The 15219-nt window shown below is 35.1% G+C and overlaps 1 long non-coding RNA gene across 2 annotated transcripts; it reads right to left on the reverse strand.

Annotated features, from left to right (window-relative positions):
- Positions 1-7081: 7081 nt before the first annotated feature.
- LOC109006229 lies at positions 7082-10711 on the reverse strand. Of its 2 annotated transcripts, XR_004802219.1 has the most exons (4): positions 10040-10711; positions 9470-9564; positions 7966-8957; positions 7082-7560 (listed from the first exon to the last, which is right to left on the reverse strand). It is a non-coding gene; the product is annotated as an uncharacterized LOC109006229 (long non-coding RNA). The 2 variants fall into 2 exon arrangements; XR_004802218.1 differs by having other exon boundaries at positions 7966-9564.
- Positions 10712-15219: the final 4508 nt, after the last annotated feature.

The raw sequence follows: 15219 nt of genomic DNA on the forward strand, positions 1-15219 counted from the left end.
CAGGTGGCTTGGGCGTTGGCTCTGCATGGCCTAGACTGGTGGCCTGGGCGTTGGCGCTACAAGGCATAGGCTAGAGCCATGCGCTGGATGGCATGCCTGGTGGGCATGCCACTGGCCTTACCTGCAAAGCACGGGCTGGAGCCGTGCACTGGATGGCATGCCACTAACCTCACTAGAGTGCGGCATGGGGCGCATGCAGGGGCGTGTGTAGGGGCATGCGCACAGGCGTGCACATGCTAGCCTGTGCGCTGAGTTGCGCACGACCACTAACCTCGTTGGGCCTAGCCTGCATGATGGGCACCCCGTGTGTGTCAACGTGTAGGCCAAGGCATGCATGCATGTTGGGTGCCCCGTGCGTGTCACGGCACAGGCCAAAGCATGCGTGTAGGCTGGTCGTGAGGATGTCCTTGGCTGTCAAGGGCAATGTCAGGGCTTGGCTTCGGGCCACTTTCCTAGGGGTTCTGACACCTTGCCCACACGCGTGTTTCTCGTGACGAAAGTCGCCTTCTATTTGAGATCAAATGCAATTATAGTGATAAGAATTCAATATAAACTACTTGTCTGCCATTTATTTTATCAATATGGGACTAACATTTCTTTTTCATATACTTTAATGAGTTGACATTTTTCATCAATGCACAAGTGACCACATATATATATATAAGGAAATAAGTATATTCCCCCACTTAACTGCCAATTACCCACTTAATTTGAAATAACATCATAGAGAGAATTAACATCGTTTGGCCAAGTAGAAAGGATTGTATTTGTCAAGAGTTGGTAGAATTACCTTGATTTAAGAGCATTTTGTCGAAACTGCGTACTTTTCTACTGTTGTTTCTACTACTTCTTGTTACATACAATCGAATGGATAAGCTACAATGAAATTTTTGATGTAGTGATGTCAGGAAGGAGTGCAATTTCATTTAGCAATGTGGTATAAGGTGTTCGTCAAGTCTGCATGGAAGGGCTTGGAGTCCACACTTGAAGTCTAAATATCTTTTTGACAAATGGTTTTGATGTTATGTAATTGAGAAAGAGGTTTTAGGAGATGGTGGCCAATATAAAAATTGTAGCTTACAAGGTGCGTGGAGTTCAAATGAAATTAATGGCTCATAAGGAGTAGTCCTTTGAAAAATATCAAAGCTCGTTTTACTAGAATGGGTAATGTGACAAGGACAAGAATTTGGCATGGCATGATGTGGATCAAACAATTACAGGTTTGGATTGAGAATTGAGATGAGATGAGTTGATATGATTTTAGATGAGTTAAATAAAATATTATTAGAATATTATTTTCTAATATTATTATTATTTCGAGATTTAAAAAAATTGAATTGTTTATTATGTTCGTGTAAAACTTTAATAAAGTTGTAATAATGAAATGAAATGAAATGAGATAAATTGAGATCATTTCTGAATCCAAACGAGGCCCCAGCTTTCTTGAGGTTATCTAACATAATTTTTAATAAGGTAACTTTGGTACCAGATAACTTCTTGATAATGAGAAACTTCAGAGACCGAACATATCTTTTACCTAGTTAAATCGAGACTCGTATAGCATGTCTATATCACACGAATTAGGTAAATTATCAAGTTGTCAACAATGAGACGAGATCCCCAAAAGTTCTTTGCACCCGAGATCTCAATCTAAAACCACTATAGGGTCATCTATAAACCATAACATGCATTATTAATTAGTTACAACTACCTATTAAAGTTTCCAGTTTTTTCTCCTTGATAAGTATTAGTCACACTAGGCTATGTTTGGCTAGTAGGATGATATGAGATTACCTCAAACTACCTAATTATTGCTCACAAACTATTTACTACTTTTTTACTATTATTCATTATATTTTCACTACTTTTCCATTTTTATTCATAGATCATCTGAGATTACTTCAACATCTAAACGTAGCCTAAAAGAACCAGCCAATAGGATGCAATCATGCAATCCATGTAAACAATACGTAAAAATAGGGAACACTTCAAGAGGCATAGGTGAAAGGGCTTATTTTGTTTGGCAGCAAGTAAACAAAGTATAGATTTTAAACTTCAGGTAAACAATAGACACGGAAAAGAAGATGCTAAAAAATAAAATCAAAGTATAGTTTGGTGGCCCACAAGTTGTTCAAATCTTCTTGATCACAACTCAAAAGCAATCAGTTTTGAAGTGTTTTGATTCAAATGTATTTATGCTTTGGCATGATTGTCTTGGTCATCCGAGATCAATCATGATGCATCGAATAGATAAAAATTCATATGGACATCCTTTAAAGAATTAGAAAATTCTTTTACCAAGTGATTATCCATGTATAGCATGTTCTAAAGGAAAGCTAAATATTAGACCATCTCATTCCAAGATAATTATTAAATCTCCATCATTTTTATAAAGAATCCATTAACATGCATCCACCATGTGAACTATTTAAATATTTTATGGTTTTAATAAATGCATCAACTAGATGGTTACATGTTTGTCTACTCTCTATTTAAAATATTACATTTGCTAAACTTCTTACACAAATTATTAAATCACAGACTCAATTTCCTGACTACCCCATTTAGTCGATTCAACTGGACAATGAAGGAGAATTTACATTTAAACCTTTCGATAATTATTGCATTTCAGTTGGGTTTAACATTGAACATCTTGTTTTGTACAATTACGGTACTACGGATCTCGTCTACCGAAATGAACGAAAATGGTACTGCAACAATGCGTGTAGACTCTTCTTGTAGGGCATTGATCGGTTGTATAGTTGTCTTGTCACAGTCAAATTATGAATATTTTATGATTAAAAAATTTAAATTTTCTATGTTTGGAAGATAAACTCATCTCAAAGTAATCATTAATGGAATCCACTACTTTTTCAATTTTTCATAAAAAAATTAAAACTCATATCAATCTAAAAAAAATTAAATTTATCTCAATGAGACCCATAAAATGGTTTAGTTGAGTCATTTGTTAAACGTTTACAATTAATTGCTCAACCATTACTTTTGAGAACAAAAATATCTATTTTTGTTTGGAGACATGCAAATTTGCATGCTGCAAATGCAATTTGCATTTGGCCAAACATCAAATAGTTTTCATTTTCGTACTTTTGACTGTGTTGTACATGTTTTGATTGTACCTCCCCAATACACTAAAATTGACCTCAACTAAGAAAAATGAATAAAAAAAGCTAACAAGAATTGACATCTACACAAATGGATATCACAAAGCTGACAAGAAATGACAAAATAGCATAGGTGATTTCGTTAGGAAGGAGAACCAAGAACGAGAAAATCAAACCGGAAGTGGAATTACCATTTTGTCACTCTATTTTCAAGTTATTTACGACCATTTAAGTACATTCCAAACTGAAATAAGCATTTTGGTCAAAATATTGGAAACTGGACAAAATAGATCGAAATGACAGGAATTTAATCCGAGACAAAATTTCAACCTACATCTTGTCAGCTACTATTCCGGCACGAAAAATCCCGTTTGTTCTTGACAGAACGAAACATAAATTAAACACTCGTATCAAGTTACAAAGGTTTTAATATAGGTTAAAGTAATTTGGACGTATATACAATCGTCTAAATAAATATCTAATAAAAGAATAATTTGACAATAATCCAAATTATCCATGTGTATTCATTAACAAGTTAGATTTTGGATTTGCTATTGTTACAGTATATATTGGAAATCTAGAAGAGCTTATGAAAATTGCAACTTATTTAAAAAATGAATTTGAAATTAAAGACCTTGGAAAAATAAGATTTTATCTTGGTATGCAAATTGAGCACTTTTTAAATAGAATTATTGTTCATCAATCAACATATACAAGAAAAAGTCATGAAACATTTTACCTAAACAAAATACATCCCTTAAATATTCCAATAGTTATTTTGTCACTTGTTGTGAAAAACTTTTTTCACCCTCAAAAAGATAGTGAAGAGATTCTTGGTCCTAAGTACCATATTTTAATGCAATTGATGTTTTGATATATCTTACAAATTGCACACGACCAGGTATTGTGTTTTCAGTCAACTTACTAATAATATATAGTTATAGACCAACTCGAAGGCATTGAAATAGTGTTAAATATATTCTACGCTATCTTTTATAAAACAATTGATATGAAATTATTTTATTCAAAATGGTTGAATTCTCAATTAATTAGTTATGCAGTCTCGGTTTTCTTTTAGGTTCGCATAAAAGAAGATCACAAACATAACCTATTCACTTGTGGTAGTACTGTTATTTCATATAGATCTGTCAATCAAATATTAGTTACTACTTCTTCCAACCACTCAGAAATTATTACAATTTATAAAACAAGCCAAAAATGCATTTGGTTAAGATCAGTAATTCAACACATTTGAGAAAACTGTGATTTTTCCACAATCAAATATAGCTAAACAACATCACTTGAAAATAATGTTGCATGTATCACAAAAATCAAGAGAGACTCTATCAAAAGGGGATATTAAGATCAAGCAAATACGATCTTGAGATAATTTGTGGAACAATTCACTTAAATATTACCACTGCAACATTTAAAAAGTTGATACATTACATTGGAATGCATCAACTCAAGAATCTTTCATCATAAACTATTGAAACTCTACATGATCTTGAGGGGGAAAAAATAAACATACAGATTGTACTATTTTTCCTTCGCTAAAGGTCTTCCACTAACTGTTCTTTTACAAAGTTTTAATGAGATAATCTTAAAACATTCTAAAGTACATAAGAATATTATACTATTTTTCTTTTGTTATTATTTTTTTCCATCAGATTTTTCCTTGACAAAGTTTTAACGAGACATTAAATGTGTATATGGTCATTCACGGGAAAATGTTGTAAATATACATGAACTTGGTGGATGACCATTTTATTTAAATTCCACCTTTTATAACTAGCTCATTCATGTATCAATTCTTGAAATTTCTAAATTCATGAATAAATCTTATTAATTCATGTATCACCCTTTTATATTCCTCCTCCTCCTATGCTTATAAAAGTGTGTTGTACAACACAAGAAATTAAAAGTGAATTATATTAAACTCCTTTAGAGCTAAATTTATATTGCAATCTTTCTATTCTCTTGCTAATTTAGGACGTACTGTTTATATAAGATTTTTTTCAAAACTTTTTACTAAAGTTCGTCAGTTTCAATCTAAATATCTTTTACCACCAAAAAAAATCTCAAACTCTCTCAACCACTTCCAAGCCTACATCTTATAGAAGCCCTAATAGAAGTAGGGCAGCCTTGGTGAATCTTGAAGATGAGACTGGATACAAGTGCACAGTATCGATACATGAATTAAATCTCCCAAGCAATAGTCTACCATACAACCGATAAACACTCTAAGAAACTGTTATACCAGTCCATATATAACATAACATGAACTTAACCCACACTTCATCACACATATAATAGGGCTTGCAACCAGTTCCAAAAACCTATTCAAATTTTCACTGTTTTTTCTCAAGGAGATGTATAAGTTCCACCAAAAGAAGTGACCAATAGGGATGTAGTCAAGGTAAGTAATAAGTACAAACACTATAGATTCCAAGAGGCATGGGCTAATACTCAAAATCCTGGAAACATATCAGTGACGCAAGAAAAGAAAATCCTAAAAAGTAAAATCAAGTCTAGATTAATGGCCCACTGATTATTTAAATCTTCTAAACCAAGCAAAACCTTAAGTATCTAACTTCAACTGACGCTCTTCAATGATAATATTTTTTTTATAAGTAAAAATTTATTAATGTCAATAGGCATAACTAAGTACACTGGATGTATATAAGAGAAAACACTTAATTGGGATGCAAAAAAAAAAAAGGATAAACCCATCTAGGAAAATGAACCTAACAAAGCCCTAGCCCAAGCCCAAAGATGCGCCTGCCCCAAACCACCACTAGTGCACCAAGCCTATCCCACCAAACCAAATTTTGCCCTCAAGCCTATCCCACCACCAATTCCCCAACACACTTCTCAATACTTGTAAACTCCGAACGAGCCTACTAAAAATATACAATTGGTTCTGTCTTCCCTCTGGTCCTCTCTCGACTTGAACTAGCTCCTAAGAAGCTTTAACTCTCAGCTCTTCTTAAATCTTGATCTTGTGCCAAGTACATGACCCACCTCTATTGCAGTGAGTAGTGCTGTGAATTGGTCCTCGAAACCTTCGCAAGTAATCTCCACACATTGTTGTATCTCATTTACCTTGTCCAAAACCCAATCCAATGATGAATCAACTATATTGTTAATCAGAGGGAGAGATATCAAGGAGACAACATCTTCTGTAGTCTCCGCTCCAAACTATGGACCAGGCCCTGAAAACTCCCCCTCGCATGGTACCACTGACAGCCCCATCCCTTCCTCCACAGTGCTATTGATGATGTCACCACCTTGGCCAAAGGTTATGTGTCATCCCACAAGATGCCTGAAGAAGTACACCGGTTACCTCCATCATGGGTGGTGGAACCATGGTCGCCATTTGAATTTTGGGGTTAGCAAAAACTCCCCCAAACCTCGACAATACAAGACACTTTATTCTGTCGCCGGTGCCGTCATTTTGACGAAAAGAGCATTGACTGCACAACTCGTCGACAATTTCCGAGTCACCGTTGGTGAGGGAGGGGCAGTCCATTCGATCGTCTCCACGCCAATACCCGACGTAGAACCCACTTTGAATGTAGATGATCCACTTCTCCTTTTGACCCTCCACACTCGCCTGGGTCTAGATATTGAAACTGGGCCAAACCTAACTTTCTTTTTTCCTTTTTCTAATTTTTTAGCATTCAGCCCATCACTTAACATGCCGAGCTCTCCCTTATTGGGGCCTTACAGCAGCACCATTACCACCTCTTAGCTCACCTAGCCCCAATTTTTGCTGATAACATAGCATTCAACTCAGCAAGCCGGTGTTGCATCTCTTTTAATGTACAGTGCCTACCATTGGGACTAATAATAAATATAATGAAGAGGAAAATGACTAATAATAAGTAGTGACAAATAACTTATCAAAAAGATAAAAAGTAGTGACAATTTAAATTCGCTATGACGTAAACCAAAAAATCTTTAATTTACAAGTATGCCAGTGCTACCCAAGGTTAAATACGCACTTAGATATTGAGAAATTCAAAATATTCCCAAGGAGGTTTGTCCTCGTGTTTGTGGGTTAACCATCCTTTATGACAACATCTCTACCCTATTAACTGAACCCACACTACATCAAAGTATTTATTAGGGCCAGCAACCAGAGTTACAAGTACCTATTAAAATTTTCACCTTTTTTGTCTCCACGATAAGCACTAGTTATCCTAAAAGCAGCCAATAGGATGCACCCAATAGGGAAGACTCCAAGAGGCATAGGCTAATACACCTAATCTTAAAAAGGAAATAAGAGATGCATCAAAATTCATCTTCGTCTTTCATAGCTTACTGCAGCTTGAGAAACCAAAAACTCATAAACCAAGTAAATTTGTAACTCATTTGTTTGGTAATAAACATTAAAATTTTGTCCGAAGGCAAGGCCCGGCCTTGGAGAGGTTCCCTGAGATCAAAAAATAATAAATAATTAAAAATTAAAAATTAAAAATTTCCAATAATGCAGCATGAGAAACCCAAAACTCAGTACCTAATCAATGCTAAAGAATTCAAGATTAAAATTGGGCATCAACAGTAGAAGTCATGAAGGCAAGGGGCAATAGTAACAACATCAAGTGACAAGCCATATATTAAAGCATTTGTGGGTTCTGCGTGCTGTCTAGAAGTTATGAAAGGTAAGGGGCAATAGTAACATCCTGCCACATATTTAAACAAATTCTGCAGTTTACTTGCTCCATGTGAACAGAAATATGGCAAAACCAAATCAAGGAAGCCATCAGCACCTACATATGGGAATATAGCCCTCAAGGAAACATTTAAAGCATAGAGATACATTAAACAGTTTACTCACCTGTAATTGCTTCTTGCTGATTTCCAGGCTAGACACTACTTCAATTTGTGGCTAAGCTACCATAGAGGCAACAAGTAAAGATAAAATAATATGGTAGAGTATCTGCTCAACGTAAATTAGATAATTTGAACTGAAGTCTAGAAATTACAGTGAAGTGTGTTTTACGTACTGTAAGACATAGAATACCACTAATAGGATATGTCCAGTTATAACAAAGACTGTTTCTGGTTCAGAAAAGCGAAAACTATAAAGAACTGTCAAATTTCATCTATATGAGTTTGCGTATGACGCATCAATATGAAGTTTAGAAGTAGTTGAAAGATTAAGCAAGAAGAAAGAATATGCAACAGCACCTCTGCCAAATTTAAAAACAATACAAATCAATTTACTTCGGAGATTTTAAACAGGGACAGTCTGTAGATGCTCAGAAAATCTATTTGACTCATTAAATTGAGCCAAGTTGATATCTCCAAGAACAACAGCAAACATTTTGCCTATGGTTACTTCCATACCTGTGACATGGGTTGCTCATAGCTGAAAATTGAACTTTCACAAGCTTCACAGCAGGAGCGTCAGATGTTTCATCTGCATCACTCCAAAGGGTAAACGAGGCCCCCAAGCAAGGTTTATAAATCAGCCAAGAGATGAGTAGCATACCTCTAGGTTGCAAATGATGCAGCCAAGATTACAGAATAAAAGAAGGCATATGAAGTCTATTGTTAAAACAAATTCAAACAAAGAAATTGAGTAAAGATTACATGGATGCAAAAAAAATAATGTGAGCCACAAGAGACAAAAACAAAGCTCTTTTATTTCAATTATCAAAGACAAGTACCAAAAGAATGGGACTGAAAGAAATAGAATCCATTCCTAACAAAGAAACTTAAAACTCATACCATATATCAACCAAAGGAAATTCGGCACTGCCACCTTCTCAAACTTCAAGCAGATGAAGTTGGCGGATGCTGAAATCATAATAAGAAACTCCAACTCTGGAACAAAAGTTTTGCAGACATTGATTGTAGACAATCATTAATTATCAGTAAAATCGTATTCAATTTAATGAAAGTATCAATAAAGCAAATCAATAACTATTAGCTACATTTATATTTCATCACTGCCCGAGTTCAATCATGTTCTTTTCCTTTTCCTTTAATCGGTTATATGGTTTCTTCTTCCAAAAGGTACAGAACTTCATGGTCTATTCAGTAATCTATGGGTTGTAGTCCATTAATCTTAGGGGTCCAGGAGTCATATTTGGGATGCCATTTGTTCTAAGGATCAAAGACAATTCCATTTTTTCATAAGCTTTCCACATTCTTTCTTGGTTGCCATTAGTCCATCTGTTTAGGAGCTTATTTGAAATAAAAAAATTCTAATTCCAATTTTGAGGCAGTTTTTCATCTTCTTTCTTCAAAAGTTTCATCAAAATAGATGAAGGAAGAATATTTACTCTGGCTTCTAACACTATTACCCTCAGCCAGACTTTTCTTTACATGTTTACCTGCCGACTCCGGAACCATGCATGATGCCCCATCCTTCACCTTCTTTTTGTAAGGGGAGGAGATCATATGGTCAAGAGTTCATCGTCTCCTCAATCTGAGTTTCCAAATAAAAGAATGATTAATCACTTTGACCCTATCCAAAGTTAGACTTAATTAAGCAATCTCATGAAGTTTCTGCTTTTAAACCCCATGTGAAAAACACTTGCACAGATGTATCAACAACAAAAAATAGACTCAAAAAGCATTTTTTTTTTAAATCGCATGGCAGAATGCCAGAAAGCATTGGCATTTTTCCTACACGACTATATTTTGCAAGTCAACATTAAAAATCGCTCAAGAAAAAAAAGAAGCAAGAATCCTATCAATCAAGAAGTGGTAGGGAATAAAGTTTTACCTACGATCAACCCCTACCAAATGGTAAAAGTAGAGGAAGCCGCAGGGCAAGAAAAGTATGAGCCGACCGCTTGAATCCAAGATGGTCAAGCATCAGACCATTGAACAAAAATAATGGAAGAATAGTTTCTAACATTATTTCCCCCAACCTGACTTTTCTTTATAAGTTTACTTACCGACTCTGGAACCTTGACCTCATCCTTCACCATCTTCTTGCAAGGAGAGGAGAGGTTATCTGGGCAAGAGTTCATTGTCTCCTGAATCTGAGTTTCCAAATAAAAAGATCGAATCTCTTTGAACATCTATCCAAAGTCAGCCTTGGTTGAGCAACCTCATGATGTTATGATTTTAAAACCGTAGCGAGAATAATCAACAGCAGAAAATAGACTCAAGCTGCAGCATATTTTTAAATCGCACGCCAGAAAGCATAAGGCTGCTTCAGTCGAGCATGCAACTTGGTCATTGGCATTTGTCTGACACCACTATATTTTACAACTCTTGACATTCAAAATCACTTCAGGAAAAGAAGCTAGAATCCAATCAATCGAGAAGAGGTAGAGAATAAAGTTTTACCAATGATCAACCGTTTGTTAAAATACAGGAAGCTGCAGAGCAAGAAGAGTATGGGCGACTGGTTTGAATCCTAGATGGTCAAGCGTCGGACCACAGAACAAAAATACCCCAAATCAGCAAGTAAAAACCAAGTATCGGATGATGGAGGCTCTGTCATGAAGGAGAAAAATGGGTCCAAGCCATACACCATAGCCAAGTACATGAAGGAGAGGCACAAGGCCTTACTCCTTGCGTACTACCAGAAGATATTGGGTCTACAATTGAAGAACTTGGCTGCAAGGTATTGCACTAGACTAAAAATGACAAGCTCACAAAGGCCAAGACAATCCACTGTTATATTTAATATAGATTGTGATATTAAATATGTGAATTTATTGAGTATGAGTTATTATGTATTTACGTGAACCATTATCTCAAAGAAATGTATTGGTTCATTGATAATGGTATGTTGTTTCAAATGAAAGAGTAGGAGTTTGAAACTCCACAAGTGCAATTTGATTTATAATTTTGTGAAGTGTTAGACTTGGACAGACACAATGCTTAGGCCAACCAAGCTTTGCACGCGAGCCAAAGAGTCACAACACTTGGGTGTTTGCACATGGGCCGAATAGGCACTTTGATATGGTGCAATGTTTCAAAAATCAATTTAATTGAAAAGGCACTTCTAGAGACTCAAACCAGTGCCCTCCCTTTCCCAAGTGAGGCACCTGTTAACCACTAGGCTAAGCAATACCCTTTGGTCTTTAAGTGAAACATCATAACCTTTAAACTAGTAACTGCCAGCAGATAAGTCACAAGTTAAGAGTTGTGATCTTTTATACGGTGTCACTTCATTCTCTATAAATAGGGGATGAGACCCATGAATTTTATTCATTCCATTCTCTCATATTTTCAGTCACTTGCACAATTTTGTAGAGAAATGCTGGAAAGACAAGTTGATGTTCATTCTTACTACATTGAAGATTGCGTATGTTTTGGATTCAAACTTGCCAGTACTTCCAGAACCCAAACCTGACGATAATGATCAAATCAAGGCGGAACGCAAGAAGCACGAAGAAGATGAAGTGGTATGTAGAGGACACATTCTAAATACACTTTTCGATCGTCTCTACGACTTATTTACATCAATCAAGTCACCAAAAGAGATTTGGGATGCATTGGAATTAAAATATAGAACCGAAAAGCAAGGTATGGATAAATTCCTTATTATGAAATATTTTGAATTTACAATGAATGATAATACTTCGTTGATGGATCAAGTCCATGAATTGTAAGTTTTGGTGAATAAACTTCGAGATCTTAATGTTGAAATTTCTGAACCTTTGCAAGTTGGGGCTATTATTGCCAAACTTCCTCCAAGTTGGAATAATTATAGAAAGAAACTTATGCACACAACAGAAGATTTCACTATAGAGCAAATTCAAAAACATTTACGAATTGAAGAGGAAACTCGAATTCGTGATAAGAAATTATTTTCTCAAAATGGTTCTAAAGTGAACTTTGTTGATGAGAAAAATAAGTTTCAATGTAATTTTGGAGGAAACAAGAGAAAATTTAATGACTTTTCCAACAATGGTGACAAGTTCAAGAAAATAAAAACTTGTTACAATTGCGGAAAGAATGGGCACTTTAAGCGTGAATGCAAGTACAAGAAGAAATACAAGAAAGAAAATGGAAATCCCAATAGTGCAAATCTGATCGAAAATGAGACTTCGGAAATTGTGGCCATGGTCTCTGAAATACACATTAGTATGATTACAGAGTTAAATATGGCTACAACAACCGAGTCTTCTGATTGGTGGTATGATTCAGGCGCTACCGTTCATCTTTGCAATCAGAGATCTCAATTCAAAAATTATGAAGATGCAGCAGATGGACATGTAGTACTAATGGGAAATCACAACTCTGCAAAAGTTGTGGGAAAAGGAACTGTGGAAATTTAGTTCACTTCTGGGAAGAAACTTATTCTTGTTAATGTTCTTCATGTCCCAGAAATAAAGAAAAATCTTGTATCAGCAAATTTGCTTTATAAGAAGGGTGTCAAGACCGTAATCGAGTCTGATAATGTAATTCTTTCCAAAGGGGGAGTGTTTGTTGGAAAATGGTACTCTTGTGATGGAATGTATAAACTAAGTATTAATAAAATAAGTTCTGATTCTGCTTATATTGTTGAGTCTTTTACTTTGTGGCATAATCGTTTAGCACATTTGAACTTTAAATCTTTAAAGTTTATGTCTAAACATAGTTTAATTCCATATAATTATGGACATGATGCTAAATGTGAAATTTGCATTCAAGCAAAAATGACAAAGAAACATTTTCCTAAAACAGACAGAAATACACAATTATTAGAACTTGTGCATTCTGATATTTGTGAATTAAATGATATTTTAACTAGAGGAGGCAATAGATATTTTATTACTTTTATTGATGATTTATCAAGATATACATATGTATATTTAATGAAAAGTAAGGATGAAGCCTTCAATATGTTTAAATCTTATAAGTCTGTTGTTGAAAATCAAAAGGAAAAGAAAATTAAGATTCTTCGCAGTGACAGAGGCGGTGAATATTTTCCTACTGAATTTTCTTTGTACTGCGAGGAGAATGGCATAATACATCAAACTAGTGCACCCTATACCCCACAACAAAATGGTTTAGCAGAAAGAAAAAATAGGACACTAGTTGATATGGTAAATGCTATGATTTTGAATGCAAAATTGTCTTTAAATTTATGGGGAGAAGCATTGCTCACTGCATGTTATTTGCATAATAGAATACTTTCTATGAAATTCAAAATTTCACCATATGAATTGTGGAAAGGTAGGAAACCAAATCTGGAATACCTAAGGGTATGGGGCTGTTTAGCCTTTTATAGAGTTCCGGACCCAAAAAGAACAAAATTAGGTCCAAGGGCAATCAAGAGTGTTTTTGTAGGATATGCTGAGAATTCAAAATCATATAGACTTTTGGATTTGGATTCTAATGTTATAGTAGAATCAAAGGATGTGGAATTTATTGAAGGTCAATTCTATAATGATCCTAAAGCAGTATCAGATCCTACTCAAACACTAGAATCTAACTTGAGTCGGAAAAGGAATTGTATAATTTCTGACACATTGACTGAACCGAGAAGAAGTCAAAGAGTTAGAAAAGAGAAAAACTTGGATCTAGATTTTATGTCATCTCAGGCTATTGTTTTCCTTTTGAAAGGAAATAGAGATGATGTTTTAAATAAGATACACATTCTATTAAATATAGAAGAAGATCTAAAAACATTTAAAGAAGCTATGACTTCTAGAGATGTTTCATTTTGGAAAGAGGCAATAAATGATGAAATGGACTCAATATTGTCAAACAATACTTGGGTTTTAGTAAACTTGCCTCCTGGATCAAAACCTATTGGTTGTAAGTGGGTATTTAGGAGAAAATACAATACAGATGGGTCTCTTCAAACTTTTAAAGCCAGATTAGTAGCCAAAGGTTTTAAACAAAAAGAGGGCATAGACTATTTTGATACGTATGCCCCAGTGGCTAGATTTACATCCCTTAGAGTGCTTATGGCACTGGCTTCAATATATAACTTATATGTACACCAAATGGATGTTAAAACTGCTTTCCTAAATGGTGAATTGGATGAAGAGGTGTACATGGAACAACCAGAAGGATTTGTTATGCATGGGCAAGAAAAGAAAGTTTGCAAATTAATTAAGTCATTGTATGGATTAAAGCAAGCACCAAAACAATGGCATGAGAAATTTGGCTCGGTAATTTTATCTCATGGATTTAGGCATAATAATGCTGATAAGTGTATTTATTCTAAATTCACGGATTGTTATGGTGTTATAATATGTCTTTATGTGGATGACTTACTTATATTTGGAACAAATATGGAAGGAATATCTGAAACTAAGAAGTAGTTATCTTCAAAGTTCAAAATGAAGGATCTTAATGAAGTTGACACTATTTTGGGTGTTGAAATAAAGAAATATAGTGGGGGTTATGCTTTATGTCAATCTCATTATGTTGAGAAAATGCTTATTAAATTTCAACACTTAGGAATTAAAGAAGTAAATACCCCATACGACTCTTCATTTAAATTAACTGAGAATGCCGGGAGAGCGGTTACTCAGTTAGAATATGCTAGTGCAATCGGCAGTTTAATGTATGCAATGCATTGCACTAGGCCAGATATTTCCTTTGCAGTATGTAAACTTTCTAGATATACGGGTAATCCTGGTATGGAGCATTGGAAAGCAATTGGTAGAGTCCTTGGATACCTTAAAAGAACTAGTTCGTTAGGACTGTATTATACCAATTTTCCTGCTGTATTAGAAGGATATTGTGATGCTAGTTGGATTACTAATGCAAGTGATAATAAGGCTACGTCTGGTTGGGTTTTCACCCTTGGTAGTGGAGCTGTTTCATGGGCTTCTAAGAAACAGACATGTATTTCACATTCTACAATGGAATCTGAATTTGTAGCCTTGGCGGCAGCAGGCAAAGAGGCAGAATGGCTGAGGAATTTGTTATTTGACATAAAGTTGTGGCCACAACCGATGTCAGCCATTTCTTTGTACTATGATAGTGAAGCTACTATGTCTAGGGCTTATAGTAAGGTCTATAATGAAAAATCTAGACATATTAGTTTGAGACATGAATATGTCAAACAATTAATAAGTGATGGTATTATCACTATTGTATATGTGCGGTCAAGTAAAAACTTGGCGAATCCTTTCACAAAGGGACTTTCGAGAGATATGGTGAATAGTACATCTAGTGG

The sequence above is a fragment of the Juglans regia genome, chromosome 1 (genome assembly GCF_001411555.2).
Source record: "Juglans regia cultivar Chandler chromosome 1, Walnut 2.0, whole genome shotgun sequence".
In the NCBI taxonomy this organism is placed as follows: Eukaryota; Viridiplantae; Streptophyta; class Magnoliopsida; order Fagales; family Juglandaceae; genus Juglans; species Juglans regia.